This window comes from Phyllobates terribilis, unplaced genomic scaffold (genome assembly GCF_046119375.1).
Source record: "Phyllobates terribilis strain yellow unplaced genomic scaffold, ASM4611937v1 Scaffold_5__5_contigs__length_657084704, whole genome shotgun sequence".
In the NCBI taxonomy this organism is placed as follows: domain Eukaryota; kingdom Metazoa; phylum Chordata; class Amphibia; order Anura; family Dendrobatidae; genus Phyllobates; species Phyllobates terribilis.
In genome coordinates, this window is record NW_027362765.1 from 36,353,570 (window position 1) to 36,371,021 (window position 17,452).

General features: G+C 45.8%; 1 protein-coding gene and 1 long non-coding RNA gene across 3 annotated transcripts in view; one reads left to right on the forward strand and one right to left on the reverse strand.

Annotated features, from left to right (window-relative positions):
• Positions 1-16,415, reverse strand: part of LOC141270679 (oocyte zinc finger protein XlCOF8.4-like) — a 30,748-nt gene extending 14,333 nt beyond the window's left edge. The window contains exon 1 of the mRNA XM_073680777.1: positions 16,330-16,415. The gene's annotated coding sequence lies outside the window, so the exon portion shown is untranslated. The remainder of the gene's footprint in view (positions 1-16,329) is intronic.
• LOC141270700 (uncharacterized) overlaps positions 16,416-17,452 on the forward strand; it is a 96,525-nt gene continuing 95,488 nt past the window's right edge. For both annotated transcript variants that reach the window (XR_012321717.1, XR_012321718.1), the window contains exon 1: positions 16,416-16,507. This is a non-coding gene — a long non-coding RNA (uncharacterized lncRNA). The remainder of the gene's footprint in view (positions 16,508-17,452) is intronic.

Below are 17,452 nucleotides of genomic sequence, written 5' to 3' on the forward strand. Positions count from 1 at the left end.
TTAGGACCATCAGTTGTGTTGTGCAGAAGTCTGGTGGATACACAGCTGATAGTCCTACTAAATAAACTGTTAGAATTTGTATTATGGCAAGAAAAAAGCAGCTAAGTAAAGAAAAACGAGTGGCCATCATTACTTTAAGAAATGAAGGTCAGTCAGTCCGAAAAATTGGGAAAACTTTGAAAGTGTCCCCAAGTGCAGTTGCAAAAACCATCAAGTGCTACAAAGAAACTGGCTCACATGAGGACCACCCCAGGAAAGGAAGACCAAGAGTCACCTCTGCTTCTGAGGATAAGTTTATCCGAGTCACCAGCCTCAGAAATCGCAGGTTAACAGCAGCTCAGATTAGAGACCAGGTCAATGCCACACAGAGTTCTAGCAGCAGACAGATCTCTACAACAACTGTTAAGAGGAGACTTTGTGCAGCAGGCCTTCATGGTAAAATAGCTGCTAGGAAACCACTGCTAAGGACAGGCAACAAGCAGAAGAGACTTGTTTGGGCTAAAGAACACAAGGAATGGACATTAGACCAGTGGAAATCTGTGCTTTGGTCTGATGAGTCCAAATTTTAGATCTTTGGTTCCAAACACCGTGTCTTTGTGCGACGCAGAAAAGGTGAACGGATGGACTCTACATGCCTGGTTCCCACCGTGAAGCATGGAGGAGGAGGTGTGATGGTATGGGGGTGCTTTGCTGGTGACACTGTTGGGGATTTATTCAAAATTGAAGGCATACTGAACCAGCATGACTACCACAGCATCTTGCAGCGTCATGCTATTTCATCCGGTTTGCGTTTAGTTGGACCATCATTTATTTTTCAACAGGACAATGACCCCAAACACACCTCCAGGCTGTGTAAGGGCTATTTGACCAAGAAGGAGAGTGATAGGGTGCTACGCCAGATAACCTGGCCTCCACAGTCACCAGACCTGAACCCAATCGAGATGGTTTGGGGTGAGCTAGACCGCAGAGTGAAGTCAAAAGGGCCAATAAGTGCTAAGCATCTCTGGGAACGCCTTCAAGATTGTTGGAAGACCATTTCCGGTGACTACCTCTTGAAGCTCATCAAGAGAATGCCAAGAGTGTGCAAAGCAGTCATCAAAGCAAAAGGTGGCTACTTTGAAGAACCTAGAATATAAGACATATTTTCAGTTGTTTCACACTTTTTTTGTTAAGTATATAATTCCACATGTGTTAATTCATAGTTTTGATGCCTTCAGCGTGAATGTACAATTTTCATAGTCATGAAAATACAGAAAAAGCTTTAAATGAGAAGGTGTGTCCAAACTTTTTGTCTGTACTGTATAACGTTTAGGTGTTGTATTATCGGTTAGTATACACTTGAATGTCACCAACACCATCCACTTGCTGCACCTGAATAAGAGGACTCCTCTTCTGACACTCACTCGTGCACTCACCGAGGACAGTCCGTACATAAACCTTGGTCCAAATGCTTGGTGACCTGACGAAACCAGAGTTCTCACGGTGACATGGAGTTGGGCCCATGCCACCTTAGCCTGCTCCTGCAGCTCATCCTACAGCATCAACAGGCCGTGAAGGAGTTTCTGTTGGAGACGGTTTAGATCCAGAGGAATACAAGTGCTCTCCTTCACAACAAACCCTGGAAAACTCTACCTGGAAAATTTCCCAGTACTGGAAAAAGATGGAGACCTGGACAATTTGCTGTGTAAGAAAATTCTCTTTCCTTCTAAACAATGGACAAGTTACCTGATACCGGCATTAAAAAACTAATCTCTTGAGGCATTTGGGGGTTTGCCTCCAGAGATGGATAATAATTATAATGCTATTAAAGATGCCCTGATCCAAAAATATAACCTCACTCCAGAAGTTTATCGAAAATAAATCTAGACTATATAGTACAGACCCATGGATAGTTGTGCTGTTTCTGGTTCCTTGAGAACAACCTTCCATCAGTGGATTAGGGGACTGTTTGCAACCAAGTTTGAGGACCTGGGGGATCTTATGTTTAAAGGGAACCTGTCAGCAGCAAAAACACTATTAACCTGCAGATATGTGGTTAATCTGCATGTTAATAGTGTTACAAACCCACCCAATGCCCGCACTTAGCCGGACTGGTTCAGTTACCGATCTGATTATAGCCGCTGAGTAGAGCGGCAGCTATGACAGCGCCCCCTGCACTGATGACACTGGCTCTACATTGGGGAAGGCTGCCAGTCAGGGCCGGGGGCGGTTACAGCAGCTGCTCTGTATACTCAGAGCGGTGGCTGAATCAGAGGTGGCGCCGTCCCCGTGACTGAAAAAGGAACCCTGCTGGGGTAAAGGGGGGGGGGGGAATAAAGTTAATTTTCTCCTTGCAGAGTTCGGGTAAGTGAGGGCGGGTTAATAATGCTATTAACCTGCAGATTAACCCCTTACCTTCAGGTCAATAGTGTTTTTTCCTGGTGACAGGTTCCCTTTAAGGAGAAATGTATGCAAAACTGTCAAAAGGCTGTGCCTCAGTTCAAGGACCGGGATTCAAAAAACTGCAAACCAGGCGGATGAAATGGCCGATCCTTACACTGCCAATTCTTGAGGAAAGAAAACTTGCTTCTTCAACCTGATGTTTCAGTAGCTGAGTATGTTACAAAGTTTAGAAAAAGATTCAGGTGTAACAGGGCTGGTTCATGAAAATATGCAACAGGTCCTGGCCAACCAGAAACAATGATATAATTGCAATACAAGGGAAAGGATTTATGATGTAGGCTTCATGGGATGGCCCTTATGTGGTTTACCAGCGCCACAATGATGTAAATTATACGGTATCTGTACACGTGGAAGGCAAAAGTCAGAAAAGTATTTCATGTGAGCATGATGAAAAATCATCATGAACGAAGTATCAGTGCCGTGCCAAGTCTACTCTAAGTGAAAAAAAAATCTTAAGTTTTTGCAAGAAAAATAAGAGAACATTGCCCAATCTTGAAGAAGACAGAGAGAAGACATCCTCTATATATGAGGTAACTGAAAGATAACATCCATTATTTTATCTGAGGCAGAAAGAGAAAGATATACAGCATCCTCCATCTTAACATGTTAGGCTATGGGTTAAACTAGATGGACTTAGTCTTCCTTCAACCTTAAAAACTATGTTACTATGTTACCTGACAGGAAAAATCTATATCTGCACCGTGTTATCCAGTAGATAGAAAAATCATTAAAGCTGAGAGTCCTCAGTAGTCAATACCTTAATGGCCGACTGAAAAGGTGGGAACAAATAGTCGCTTTCCAGACTCCTCTGGTCTCTTCATCAGTTTATATTATATTTGTTCCCATTTTTTCAGTCATTAAAGGCATCGACTACTGAGGACTCTCGTTTGTGATTATATTTTATTATATCTGGGGCACAGAGATTTGGGCGGCCTCAATAGGCATGACAGCTGGGGGCTAACACTGGTGTCCTAGAACAATGTCATTGAAATTATAAAGTGATAAAAAATATAAAGTAGAATACAGCGACATTGTGTAAGGAGATAAGACGTTCTACTTGTGGAATAATCTGTCCCCAGAATATTTCCATTACAATGTACAGCTCCTACCGCAGATAACAGCCCCTCATACATCTATAGCAGTGATTTTCAACCAGTGTTCCGCGGCACACTAGTGTGCCGCGACACATGGTCGGGTGTGCCGCGGGGAAAGTTCCCCAAACTATGGTGCCCCCTGTGTTTTGTTTCCCGGCAATGCGCTCGATGCGCAGTCACGCCTTCTTACAATGTAGGAGACGTGTACAATAACACATGCGCAAGCTTTGAACCTCGCGCGACTTAATGACGTCACCGAGGCCGGCGCGTCATCCTGAGAGCGGAGAGACTCTCGCATTTGCCCGCCGCCAAGGTAATGCCCGCCAATAATGCTGACTATATGAGCTTTTGCCTGAGTATATGAACTGTTGGCAGAATACTCAGCATATGAGCTGGTACTTTTAGTACTCCAGCAGTATACTGCATATAACAATGAGAAATGTAAAATGAGAAATACTATGGTCATGAGGCTGGAGTACTACAAGTACCAGCTCATATGCTGAGTATATGAGCTGGCACTTGTACTCTGGCCTCATGGCCATAGTACTTCTCATTGTACCCCTTTATATTGCAGTATATGAGCCACATAATAATCAGCACCATATACTGTGGCGCTGTACAGTGCACATCACCACAGTATATGATGCTGATAATCATGTGCTCATATACGTGGGACTGTATTTATGAGGTTTCATGGGATTGAATATATGAGGGGGTTATCCTTTTTTATTTCACTTTTTTAAAATAAATAATTTATTGAAAGGACCTCTGCCAGGCATATTTCACTCTTGAGGGCTAAAAAAGTAGCTCTTGTGGTGGTAAGAAGCTGATTTAAAACCCCCAAGAGTGAACTCCGTGAGAGTTGTATGTATGGAATAATAAATGATATTAGTACCGTTCTTCAGCAGTCATGTCCTGCTTGAATTGACTCTAGTGGCGTAGCACTTGGCAGCCGGCTCTATTCTACTTATAGAGAAAGCTGAGTGCTACGTCACTAGTGTCAATTCAAGCAGGAAATGCAGACCATAGTAATATAAGTTATTATCACACACATACAGCTCTCGCGAAGTTCACTCTTGGGGGGTTTAAATCAGCTTCTTGTCACCACGAGAGCTGCTTTTTAAGCCCTCAGGAATGAAATATGCCTAGCAAAGGTCCTTTAAGTGTGGCAGATAATGTAATACTCTTCTATTTTAGTGTGTGGCTGCGCACACTATCTCAGCAGTGATGGAGAAGTATTTGAGAATGGAAAAGGCAAATGCCGAACAGGACCCTGGACACAATTCTAACCCAAATGAAGGCCCTAGTATGAGAGTTCGACAAAAGAAAAAAGACAAGACGGTGAGCTCAAGGCAATACAGTGAAAGCTATCTTTCATTTGGATTTACTTCCACTGGGGATGCGACAGCACCAACACCACTGTGCTTGGTGTGTGGTGAGAAACTTTCCAATAGCGCTATGGTGCCAAGCAAACTTAAACGCCATCTCCAAACGAAACACCCTTCCGTTCAAAATAAACCGATGGAGTATTTTGTACGCTTACGTACAAACAATGAGAAAGGGGCAACTTTTTTGAGAAAAAGCACAAAGGTAAATGAGAGAGCCCTCAAAGCTAGCTACCTTGTTGCTGAACTCATAGCTAAATCAAAAAAGTCCCACACTGTGGCAGAAACATTAATACTACCAGCTTGTAAAGCTATTGTAAATGAGATGCTTGGCCCTGAAGCAGCTAAAGAGATAGCTAAAGTGCCTCTCTCTGATAACACAATTGCCAGACGGATTGATGACTTGTCTGCGGACATTGAAACAGTTGTTTTGGAAAAGGTGCGCATCAGTAAGAAATTTGCCTTGCAACTTGATGAGTCGACGGATATCAGTGGACATTGTCAGTTGTTGGCCAATGTGCGTTTTGTGGATGGTGAAGCCATTAGAGAAAACTTCCTATTTTGCAAGGCACTGACAGAAAAATCAACAGGAGAGGCAATATTCCAAGTCACATCGGAATATCTTGATAAAAGTGGACTTACATGGGAAAACTGCACAGGTGTCTGCACTGATGGAGCCGCAGCCATGGTCGGGCGCATCAAAGGCTTTGTAAGTAGGGTTAAAGAAAGAAACCCAGATGTTCTTGCTACCCACTGTTTCTTGCACCGTGAGGCCCTCGTTGCAAAGACCTTACCAGCAGATCTAGCTCCTGTGTTGGATGATGTTGTGCGCATAGTGAACTTTGTGAAGACGCGACCTTTGAGATGTCGCTTATTTGCGTCTTTGTGTACAGAAATGGGAGCGGAACATAAAATCTTATTGCTCCACACGGAGGTCAGGTGGCTGTCACGCGGCAAAGTGCTGGCCCGTGTGTATGAGTTGCGAGAGGAACTTAAAATATTTCTTACAAACGAGAGGTCCGATTATTCAAAGCTGCTTGCAAGTGATGAGTGGTGTGCAAAGCTGGCATACCTGGCTGATATATTTCAATATCTGAATGAACTAAACACACGGATGCAAGGTCGAAATGAAAACCTGCTTACAAGCACTGATAAAATGAATGGATTCCGTTTAAAGGTGCAGCTCTGGCAACAACATGTGCAGGGTGGCAACCTTCAGATGTTCCCACTCACCAAGAAACTGCATGATGACAATACTGCTGCAATGTGCGAAGCGATTGGCAGACATTTGAAAACTCTTGAGGAGAAGTTATCGTTCTATTTCTCTTCAGCCTTCACAGAATGCCTTGACTGGGTTAGGGACCCATACAGCTCATTATCCGTTGCTGGAAAGGACATGACTTTAAAGGAGCAAGAGGAACTCGTTGAACTGAAGCAAGATCGCGGTTTAAAGCTAAAGTTTGCTGATCTTCCTTTGGACAGTTTTTGGTTATCTGTTGCCAAGGAGTTCCCCATTCTGGCCAATAAAGCTATTTTGACATTGCTCCCATTTTCAACCACATATCTATGTGAGCTGGGCTTCTCAAGCTTGACTGCGATTAGTGTTGAGCATTCCGATACTGAAATATCGGGTATCGGCCGATATTCGCGGTATCGGAATTCCGATACTTAATTCCGATACTTTTACAATATCGAATACCGGAATCGGAAGTTCCCATAATGCCTGCGCTCTGCAGTGTCTCTGAAGGATGACAAGCTGGATGGCAGCACTCAGCTGCGATCCAGCCTGTCATGAGAATGCCATCCCAGCGTGGGAGAATTCTCCTGATTGTTTAAAAGCCGGCGGGCGGTAAAAAGCCGCCGGCTTTTAAACAATCACACAGCCCCATACTGCTTCCCCGCAGCCTCCCACCCCGATCCTCCGCTCCCCTCGCCACCTCCCATCCCGATCGTAAGTTAGGACCGGGCGGGGAGCGCAGCACCAAGGAGCGGGGAGCGAAGGACCCGGGCGGGGAAGCCGGCAGTGAAAAGACTTCACCGCTGGCTTTCCCGTTCTGTGCTGCGCTTTCCCGCCGGTTATTTCAAATGAACAGCTGAGGTATCAGGTGATGCCGATCAGCTGTTCATTTGAAGCAGCCGCGGTGCCCTCGGAGGGTTCATGTGAGTTCATGCTTCACTGCATTGCATGAACTCACATGAACTTTCCCACGGTCGCACAGGTCAGCCTCACCTCCCAGACCGGTCATGATTGGTGTGTGTGGGTGTCTGTGCGGGTGTGCGCGGTGTGTGGGGTGTCTGTGCGGTGTCTGCGGGTGTGTGCGGTGTCTGTGCGGTGTCTGCGGGTGTGTGCGGTGTCTGTGCGGTGTCTGCGGGTGTGTGCGGTGTCTGTGCGGTGTCTGCGGGTGTGTGCGGTGCCTGTGCGATGTGTGCGGGTGTGTGCGGTGCCTGTGCGATGTGTGCGGGTGTGTGCGGTGTCTGTGCGATGTCTGCGGGTGTGTGCGTGCAGGCAGACATAGGCCGATGTGACACTACTACTCCCATCGGCCTATGTCTGTCCCCCGTCCACTCGTGCCAGCAGGATCAGCTCGATGGGAGCAGTAGTTCCCATCAGCCTGATCCTGCTATTTAAATTGCCCTACTGTGTCCCCAATAAATGTTAAATACATGTCATTGGTGGCCAGTGGTTACCTACAATAAATTAGTTCATACATTACCTGTCCCCGCCGATCGCCACCTAAAATAAAGTAAAAAATAAAAAACTACACCTATACTCACCTAGACACCTAATTCCCCGAAGCCATCGATCTCCTGTAATAAAATCTAAAATAATAAACCACAACCTTATCCTTACCCCTCCGTAGTAGTCCACGAGTGTCCCACGAAGATCTCCAGTTCAGAGCAGCCACATAGAATGTGACCGCTCTGAACGGCTGCCGCCGCTAGAATGACGGGGCCATAAAGCAGCCCCGTCATTGCATAAGCGGGTTCACCGGAGTTCAGGCAGCGCTGCTCCGGTTAGCTGCTTTACGGCCCCGCTGTACCGTGAGAAATTCCCACGGTACAGCAGTGCCGTAAAGGAGGTCTCCGGAGCTGCGCTGCCTGAATGCACTCCGGTGACCTCAGTCAGTGGCTCCCGCTGCCGGGAGCGGACGTGTTCCCGGCAGCGTGAGCTTACAGCAGCCATGCACAGCTGTCACCATCTCCAGATGTGACAGCTGTGCATGGGAGATCAGCGCAGGAATGTGGACAGGTAACTATTTTTTTTTAGTAAACTAAGAATTAAATAAAATTGTGTGTTTTATTTCAAATAAATTATTTTTTTCTGGGTGTAGTGTGTTTTTTATTTTTAACACTTTGTAGGTTAGTAATGGGGGTGTCTTATAGACGCCCATCATTACTAACCTGGGCTTCATGGCAGCTGGCGCTGACATGAACCCCAACCCCATTACCCCCTGCCACCGCACCAGGGCAGCGTGGAAGAGCGAGGCTAAGTGCCAGAATTGGCGCATCCTATGGATGCGCCATTTCTGGGGCGGCTGACGGCTGGTGTTTCTAGCCTGGGAGGGGGCCAATATTCATGGCACCCTTCCTGGGCTATTAATATCAGCCCCCAGCTGTCTGCCTAGCCTTTGCTAGCTATTAAAATAGGGGGGACCCCACGTCATTTTTTTGGGGGGGTCACCCATTTTAATAGCTAGTAAAGGCTAGGTATTCAGCTGGGGGCTGATATTAGTAGTCTGGGAAGCTCCGTGGGTATTACCCCCTTCCCAGGCTTCAAACATCTGCCCCAGCCGTCTGCTTAACCTCCGCTAGAGACTAAAATTATGGGGCATCCCACGCCAATTTTTTTTTTAAATAAATCCTTTATATTAACATTAAATGACATTTGAGGAGTTAATAAAGATGCAGTCCCTAAATTATTATTTATTTTTTAATTAATTTTTCCCAAAAATTTTGACGTGGGCTTTGCCATATTTTTGTATGCCAGCCAGGTACAGCATCCAGCTTCTATGAACGCGCCATTTTCTGGGGTGGCTGCGGACTGCAATTTGCAGTGGGGGGGGAGGCCCAGAAAGCTTGGGCCTCCCTGCGCTGCAGATTCCATCCCCCAGCTGCCTAGTTGTACCTGGCTGGACACAAAAATAGGGAGAAGCCCCACGTATTTTTTTTTTTAATTATTTCATGAAATATTTTTTTTTAAAAAGGGCTTCCCGATATTGTTGTGTCCGGCCAGGTACAAATAGGCAGCTGGTGGTTGGGGGCAGCCCGTTCCTGCCTGCTGTACCTGGCTGGACACAAATATAGTGCGAAGCCCCACGTCAATTTTTTTTTAATTATTTCAGGAAATTCATGAAATAATACTTGGAAGGGAGGTAAGAAAATTTCTAATACAATCCACAGGGAGAAGATTGGAACAAAACAAAATCGTGTAAACTGCGTGCTAGCAAATGCCAGGAGCCTGACAAACAAGATGGATGAACTGGAAGCAGAAATATCTACAGGTAACTATGACATAGCGGGAATAACGGAGACATGGTTAGATGAAAGCTATGACTGGGCAGTTAACTTACAGGGTTACAGTCTGTTTAGAAGGGATCGAAGAAGTCGGAAAGGGGGTGGAGTCTGTCTATATGTAAAGACGTGTCTAAAGCCTACAATACGGGAGGATGTATGGGAGGGAAATGAGGAGGTCGAGTCCTTATGGGTGGAGATACATGGGGCAAAAAACAATAATAAAATTATCATAGGAGTCTGTTATAAACCACCAAATATAGCAGAAGCCACGGAAAGTCTATTAATGAGACAAATAGACGAAGTAGCAAAAAATAACGAGGTGATTATTATGGGGGACTTCAACTACCCCGATATAGACTGGGAAACCGAAAGCTGTAGATCTCAGAAAGGAAACAGGTTTCTGTCAATTATCAAAGACAATTATTTGTCACAACTTGTGCAGGAACCATCTAGAGGGACGGCCCTTTTAGACTTAATATTAACTAACAGGCCAGACAGAATAACTGAGGTGCAGGTCGGGGGGCACCTGGGAAATAGTGACCACAACATTATACAATTCCACATGTGCTTCAGTAGGGTGCCCAGCAAGGGAGTCACAAAAACACTGAACTTCAGGAGGGCAAAGTTTGATCAGCTAAGAGATGCCCTTCACCTTATAGACTGGGATAGTATCTTTAGTAATAGGAGCACGGATAGAAAATGGGAAATTTTCAAAACAGTCCTACATAGTCACTGTAGAAGGTACATACCTTATGGGAATAAAAGGGCTAGGAATAGGAGGAAGCCAATGTGGCTAAATAAGGAAGTCAAGAGGGCAATGGAAAACAAAAAAAGGGCTTTCGGTAAACTTAAACAAGAAGGCAGCGAGGAAGCGCTAATATCTTATAGGGAAAAAAACAAAATCTGTAAGAAACAAATAAGAATAGCAAAAGAGGAGACAGAGAGACTAATTGCCAAAGAAAGTAAAACGAATCCCAAACTGTTCTTTAACTATATAAACAGTAAAAGGATTAAAACTGATGGAGTTGGCCCATTGAAAAATAACCTGGGTAAAATCATAGAGGGCGATGAGGGTAAAGCAAACCTACTCAATAGCTTCTTCTCCACTGTTTTCACAAAAGAAAACAATTTATCGGAGGAAATGCAGAGTGATAAAGTAAACCCTCCGCTAAATATCACTCACCTAACCCAGGAGGAAGTTCAGAAACGCCTAAATAATATCAAAATAGACAAGTCACCAGGCCCAGATGGCATACACCCCCGGGTACTAAAAGAATTAAGTAATGTGATAGACAGACCGCTGTATCTTATATTCAAGCACTCTTTATGGACAGGGTCTGTCCCACTAGACTGGCGCCAAGCAAATGTGGTACCAATATTCAAAAAGGGGTCTAAAAGTGACCCTGGGAACTATAGACCAGTCAGCTTAACGTCTGTTGTGGGTAAATTGTTTGAAGGATTTCTTAGAGATGCTATTGTAGAATATCTTAATGATAATAACTGTCTAACTGCATATCAACATGGATTCATGAGGGATCGCTCCTGCCAAACAAACCTGATCGCCTTCTACGAGGAGGTGAGCTCACAGCTGGACCGGGGAGAGTCAGTGGATGTTGTATACCTTGACTTCTCCAAAGCGTTTGATACCGTGCCACACAAAAGGTTGGTATATAAAATGAGAATGCTTGGTCTGGGGGATAATGTGTGCAAGTGGGTAAATAGCTGGCTGAGTGATAGAAAGCAGAGGGTGGTTATCAATGGAGTAAGCTCAGGGGGTGTCAGGGTTACTAGCGGGGTGCCTCAAGGGTCTGTCTTGGGCCCTATATTATTTAATATATTTATTAATGATCTAGTGGAAGGGTTGCATAGTAAAATAGCAATATTTGCAGATGATACTAAACTTTGTAAAGTAGTTAATACAGATGAGGATAGGGCACAGCTACAGGAGGATTTAGATAAATTGGGGAGTTGGGCCAAAAAATGGCAAATGGGGTTCAATGCCGATAAATGTAAGGTCATGCACATGGGAAAGAAAAACAGCAGTCACCCATACATATTAAATGGGAAACCGTTGGGGAAATCTGACATGGAGAAGGACCTGGGCGTCTTGGTTAATAGCAAATTAAATTGGAGTGCCCAGTGTCAGGCAGCAGCTGCGAAGGCAAATAGAGTCATGGCATGCATCAGAAGAGGAATAGGAGCATGTGATGAGAACATTGTTCTTCCTCTGTATAAAGCGCTGGTAAGGCCGCACTTAGAATATTGTGCACAGTTCTGGGCTCCGGTGCTCAGGAAAGACATATTGGAGCTAGAGAGGGTACAAAGGAGGGCGACTAAGGTAATAAAGGGAATGGAGGGACTAGAATACCCAGAGAGGTTGTCAAAATTAGGCCTATTTACGTTGGAAAAGAGAAGGCTTAGGGGAGACCTCATAAACATGTATAAATACATCAGGGGGCAGTACAGAGATCTCTCCCATGACCTGTTTATACCAAGGATGGTGACAAAGACGAGAGGGCACACTATGCGTCTGGAGGAAAGGAGGTTCCTGCACCAGCATAGAAGGGGATTCTTTACGGTCAGAGCCGTGAGACTCTGGAACTCTCTGGGAGAGGAAGTGGTGATGTCCAACTCACTTAACGAGTTCAAGAGAGGCCTGGACGCCTTTCTTGAGAACAATAAAATTACATCTTATGCTTAGTTAATTAATCCAGGGATTTAATCTGACTGCCAGATTGGTGTCGGGAAGTGAATTTTTCCTCAATGATGTAAATTGGCCTATACCGCATGTTTTTTTGTTGCCTTCCCCTGGATCAACGCTGCGGAATAGCTGCAGTGCACAAGAAATAGGCTGAACTGGATGGACGATTGTCTTTTTTCGGCCTTATAAACTATGAATTACTATGAATTTCATGAAATAATTAAAAAAAAAAATACGTGGAGCTTCGCCCTATTTTTGTGTCCAGCCAGATACAACTAGGCAGCTGGGGGCTGGAATCTGCAGCGCAGGGAGGCCCAAGCTTTCTGGGCCCCACCCGCTGCAAATTGCAGTCCGCAGCCGCCCCGGAAAATGGCGCGTTCATAGAAGCGCCATCTTCTGGCGCTGTACCCAACTCATCCAGCGCCCTGGTGCGGTGGCTCACTGGGTAATAAAGGGGTTAAGGCCAGCTTGGCATTATCAGCTGGCCCTAAGCCCGAAATTCATGGGGTCACGCCAATATTAGACATGACCACCATGAATTTCTAGTAAAGTATTTAAAAAAAACACAACACCCAGAATAAAGTCCTTTAATTGAAATAAAGACACAATTCTTTATTGTTCTAAATTAAACCATACTTACCATCACGCTCATTCCAGCTGAAGCCAACGATCTCCTGCAATAAAAGTAAAATAATAAAGCAACCTCATCCTTACCTTCCCATGGATCCCACGACAGCTTCAGCTCTGCTACATCGAGATGACAGGCTGGACCGCAGCAGAACGCTGCCATCCAGCCTGTCATCCCGCAGACACTGAGAAGCGCAGGCATGCTTGCGCTTCTCAGTGACGTGCATGAGGTGAGGTCATGTCCAATGAACTCGGCTCACCTCATGCACGTCACTGACAGCGTGGGAAAATTCTCCTGCACTCAGCGCTTCAGCGTGAGAATTCTCCCACGCTGTCAGTGACGTGCATGAGGTGAGCTGAGTTCATTGGACATGACCTCGGCTCATCTTTATGCCGTCACAGAGAGACACTGAGGAGCGCAAGCATGCCTGCGCTTCTCAGTGTCTGCGGGATGACAGGCTGGATGGCAGCGTTCTGCTGCGGTCCAGCCTGTCATCTCGATGTAGCAGAGCTGAAGCTGTCGTGGGAACCATAGGAAGGTAAGGATGAGGTTGCTTTATTATTTTTCTTTTATTGCAGGAGATCATTGGCTTCAGCTGGAATGGGCGTGACGGTAAGTATGGTTTAATTTAGAACAATAAAGAATTGTGTGTTTATTTCAATTAAAGGACTTTATTCTGGGTGTTTGTGGTTTTTTTTTTACTTTGACTATGGGGTTAGTAATGGGGGTGTCTTATAGACGCCTCTCCATTACTAACCTGGGCTTGATGTCAGCTGGCATTATAAGCTGACATCAACCCCAACCCTATTACCCCACTGCCACCGCTACAGGGCAGTGGGAAGAGCGAGGCTAAGTGCCAGAATTGGCGCATCCTATGGATGCGCCATTTCTGGGGCGGCTGACGGCTGGTGTTTCTAGCCTGGGAGGGGGCCAATATTCATGGCACCCTTCCTGGGCTATTAATATCAGCCCCCAGCTGTCTGCCTAGCCTTTGCTAGCTAATAAATTAGGGGGAACCCCACGTCATTTTTTTGGGGGGGTCCCCCATTTTAATAGCTAGTAAAGGCTAAGTATTCCGCTGGGGGCTGATATTAGCAGCCTGGGAAGCTCCGTGGGTATTACCCCCTTCCCAGGCTTCAAACATCTGCCCCAGCTGTCTGCTTAACCTCCGCTAGAGACTAAAATTAAGGGGAACCCCACGCCAATTTTTTTTTAAATAAATCCTTTATTTTAACACTAAATGACAAGTACAGTAAGCAACACTGTCACTGTACTTCATATATATGTGACTGACATGTTTCTATCTATCTAATCTATGTGTGATTCTCTATTCTTTCTATTCTAAATTGTCGGGTACAGATGTTGAATTGCCGGCCGGCTTTCTTAAAGAGACGGTGCATTAAAACACTATTATTTTTTTTAATAAATCCTTTACACTAAATGACAAGTACAGTAAGCAACACTGTCACTGTGCTTCTTATATGTGTGACTGACATGTTTCTATCTATCTAATCTATGTGTGAAGCTCTATTCTGTCTGTTATAAATTGTCGGGTACCGCTGCTGAATTGCAGGCCGGCTTTTTTAAAGAAGACGGTGCATGAAAACACTATTATTTTTTTTAATAAATCCTTTACACTAAATGACAAGTACATTAAGCAACACTGTCACTATACTTCATATATATGTGACTGACATGTTTCTATCTATCTAATCTATGTGTGATGCTCTATTCTTTCTATTCTAAATTGTCGGGTACCGGTGTATGCGCTGATGAATTGCCGGCTTTTCGCATAATACATTCTACATTATTCTTAGTTGTTTTACTTCATGTAGAATTAACCTACAAGGAAAGAAAGGGTTTATTTTCATTCCGATATTTCTGTCCCATTGACTTTCATTGGTTTCCGGTATCGGAATCGGCGATATCCGATACTTTTTGAGTATCAGTCCGATCCAATCCGATATGATATTTCCTGATATCGGAAGGTATCGCTCAACACTAACTGCGATAAAAACTAAAAACAGGGAGAAACTGAGAACTGTTGAGGAAGAGCTTCGTGTGTGTCTTTCCACCATTCCTGCCAGGATATCCCTTTTGGGTTTATCGAAACAGGCCCAGGTTTCACACTGAGTGAGTAAAATAAATTTAGAATCTATATTATTAACTATATGTATAATATGACTGTTTTAGTGTCATTTTGTGCTATTTTGGTTGGTGGTGTGCCCCAGGATTTTCTAAGTATAAAAAGTGTGCCGCGGCTCAAAAAAGGTTGAAAATCACTGATCTATAGCACCGGCCCAGATCCACATCTCCAGACTGGGGAACTGATCCAGGAGGTCGGTGCTGTGTCCCGGGGTCATCTGTGTCTGCACCAGGAATGGGGGAAGAGAGGAGGTGGGTGGTGCCATATTGTGGGGGCAACTTGTACTATCATAATGTGTGTGTGGGGGGATGGCGGTACTGGGGCACATTATACTGTGTGAAGGTTATCTCCATGTTTCCTGTCTTACATAGTTGGGTCATATGTATCTATCAGAAGTAAAGGAACAAAAAATATGTAAGGCTATGTGCCCATGATGCAGAAATGCTGCGGATTTTTCCTGAGCGTTTCTGCATCTCCCTGGCAGAAAAAAACACATGCGGATTGTACATGTGGATTGTACATGCGTTTTTCCTGCAAGGGAGAAGCATAATTGAAACGTTTTGATCATGCGATTTCCGCATGTGGGTTGACAAGCGCTTTCTAAACGATTTTAGCATCACTTGGAAAAGTGCTTGTCAACTTGGTCACACTGTATAAATCTATGCAAACGGCATGAATTTATATAGTGTGACCGAAAGAATAGTAAAAAATATACATTATACTCACCTTCTGATGGCCCCCGGAGTCCTTATCCAATGCGTCCGGTCTACCTGGTGTCTCGCGGTGGTCTAAAAGGACCTGCTATGACATCAGCGGTCGCATGACCCGTCACATGACTAAATGACGTCATGGCAGGTCCTTTTAGACCATCGCGAGCTGCCGGCAAGCCATGACGCATTGGATAAAGACACCGGGGGCCATCAGAAGGTGAGTATAATGTATATTTTTTATTTTATTCTTTTTTTTTTTACAGGTTCTATGGTACCCGGGTCCGGAGGAGAGTCTCCTCTTCTCCAGACCCGGGTACCATCCGCACATTGAATCGCTTAATATCCGCATGTGTACATGTAGTCATGCGGATATTAAGCGATTCAATACAAGTCAATGGCGGTGAAAACGCAGCGATTACACAAAATAATTGGTAGTGCTGCGTTTTTTTCCGCAATGATAATCCGCAGGGGAAATTTCCGCAGCATGTGCACAGCAGATGCGGATTATCATTGGGGACCATGGCAGGCCTTCTACCAAGCGTTATTAAGTGTTTCTGCGGCGGAATTGTCGCTGCGGAAACGTTTAAAAAACGCATAGTGGGCATACAGCCTAGTTCTTAGAAAGTGGCAACACAGAAACAATAAAACAGTCTCAGCGCTGAAGGGGTTAATGTCCCCTGCGCCCAGTAATGGGGAATCTCCACATACCTTCACGGTAGAGACTAACTCCAATACAGCTAAAGGACCTCTGCTGACGTCATGCCCATGTGACCATGCAATTTGATGATCTCACTGAAAGGGGCGGGGCCTCATTCTCCATTAGAAACCTGATACTGGAAGGCGCGCTCTGCTGCTGAGGCTGTGGTGATGACACCGAGGAGCTGAGGTGATTGGGGGGCGCAGATAAGGCTGGGGGTCTACATGGGGAAGTAGGGGGTGCTGTTACTTGCATGGGGCTGCTTGCTGGGGGTCTACATGGGGAAAGAGGGGCACTGTAACTTGCTTGGGGCTGCGTGCTAGGGGTCTGCATGGGGAAGGAGGGGGTCCAGTTACATGCATGGGGCTGGGTGCTGGGGGTCTACATGGGGAAGGAGGGGGTCCTGTTACTTACATGGGGGTTGCGTGCTGGGGGTCTACATGGGGAAGGAGGGGGTCTTGTTACTTGCATGGGAGTTGCGTGCTGGGGGGTCTACATGGTGAAGGAGGGGGTCCAGTTACTTTCATGGGGCTGCGTGCTGGAGGTCTGCATGGGAAAGGAGAGAGTCCAGTTACTTGCATGACGCTGGGGGTCTATATGGGGAAGGAGGGGGTGCTGTTACTTGCATGAGGCTGGTGTTCTACATGGGGAAGGATAGGGTGCTGTTACTTGCATGAGACTGGGGGTCTACATGGGGAAGGATGGGATGCTGTTACTTGCATGGGGCTGGGGGTCTGCGTGGGGAAGGAGGGGGTCCAGTTACTTGCATGGGGCTGCATGCTGGGTGTCTGTTTGGGGAAGGAGGGGGTCCAGTCACTTGCATGGGGCTGCATGCTGGGGGTCTGCGTGGGGAAGGAGGGGGTGCTGTTACTTGCATGAGGCTGGGGGTCTACACGGGGAAGGAGAGGGTGCTGTTACTTGAGTGGGGCTGCGTGCTGGGTGTCTGCATGGGAAAGGAGAGAGTCCAGTTACTTGCATGAGGCTGGGGGTCTACACGGGGAAGGAGAGGGTGCTGTTACTTGAGTGGGGCTGCGTGCTGGGGGTCTGCATGGGGAAGGAGGGGGTGCTGTTACTTGCGTGGGGCTACGTGCTGGGGGTCTGCATGGGGAAGGAGGGGGTCCTGTTACTTGCGTG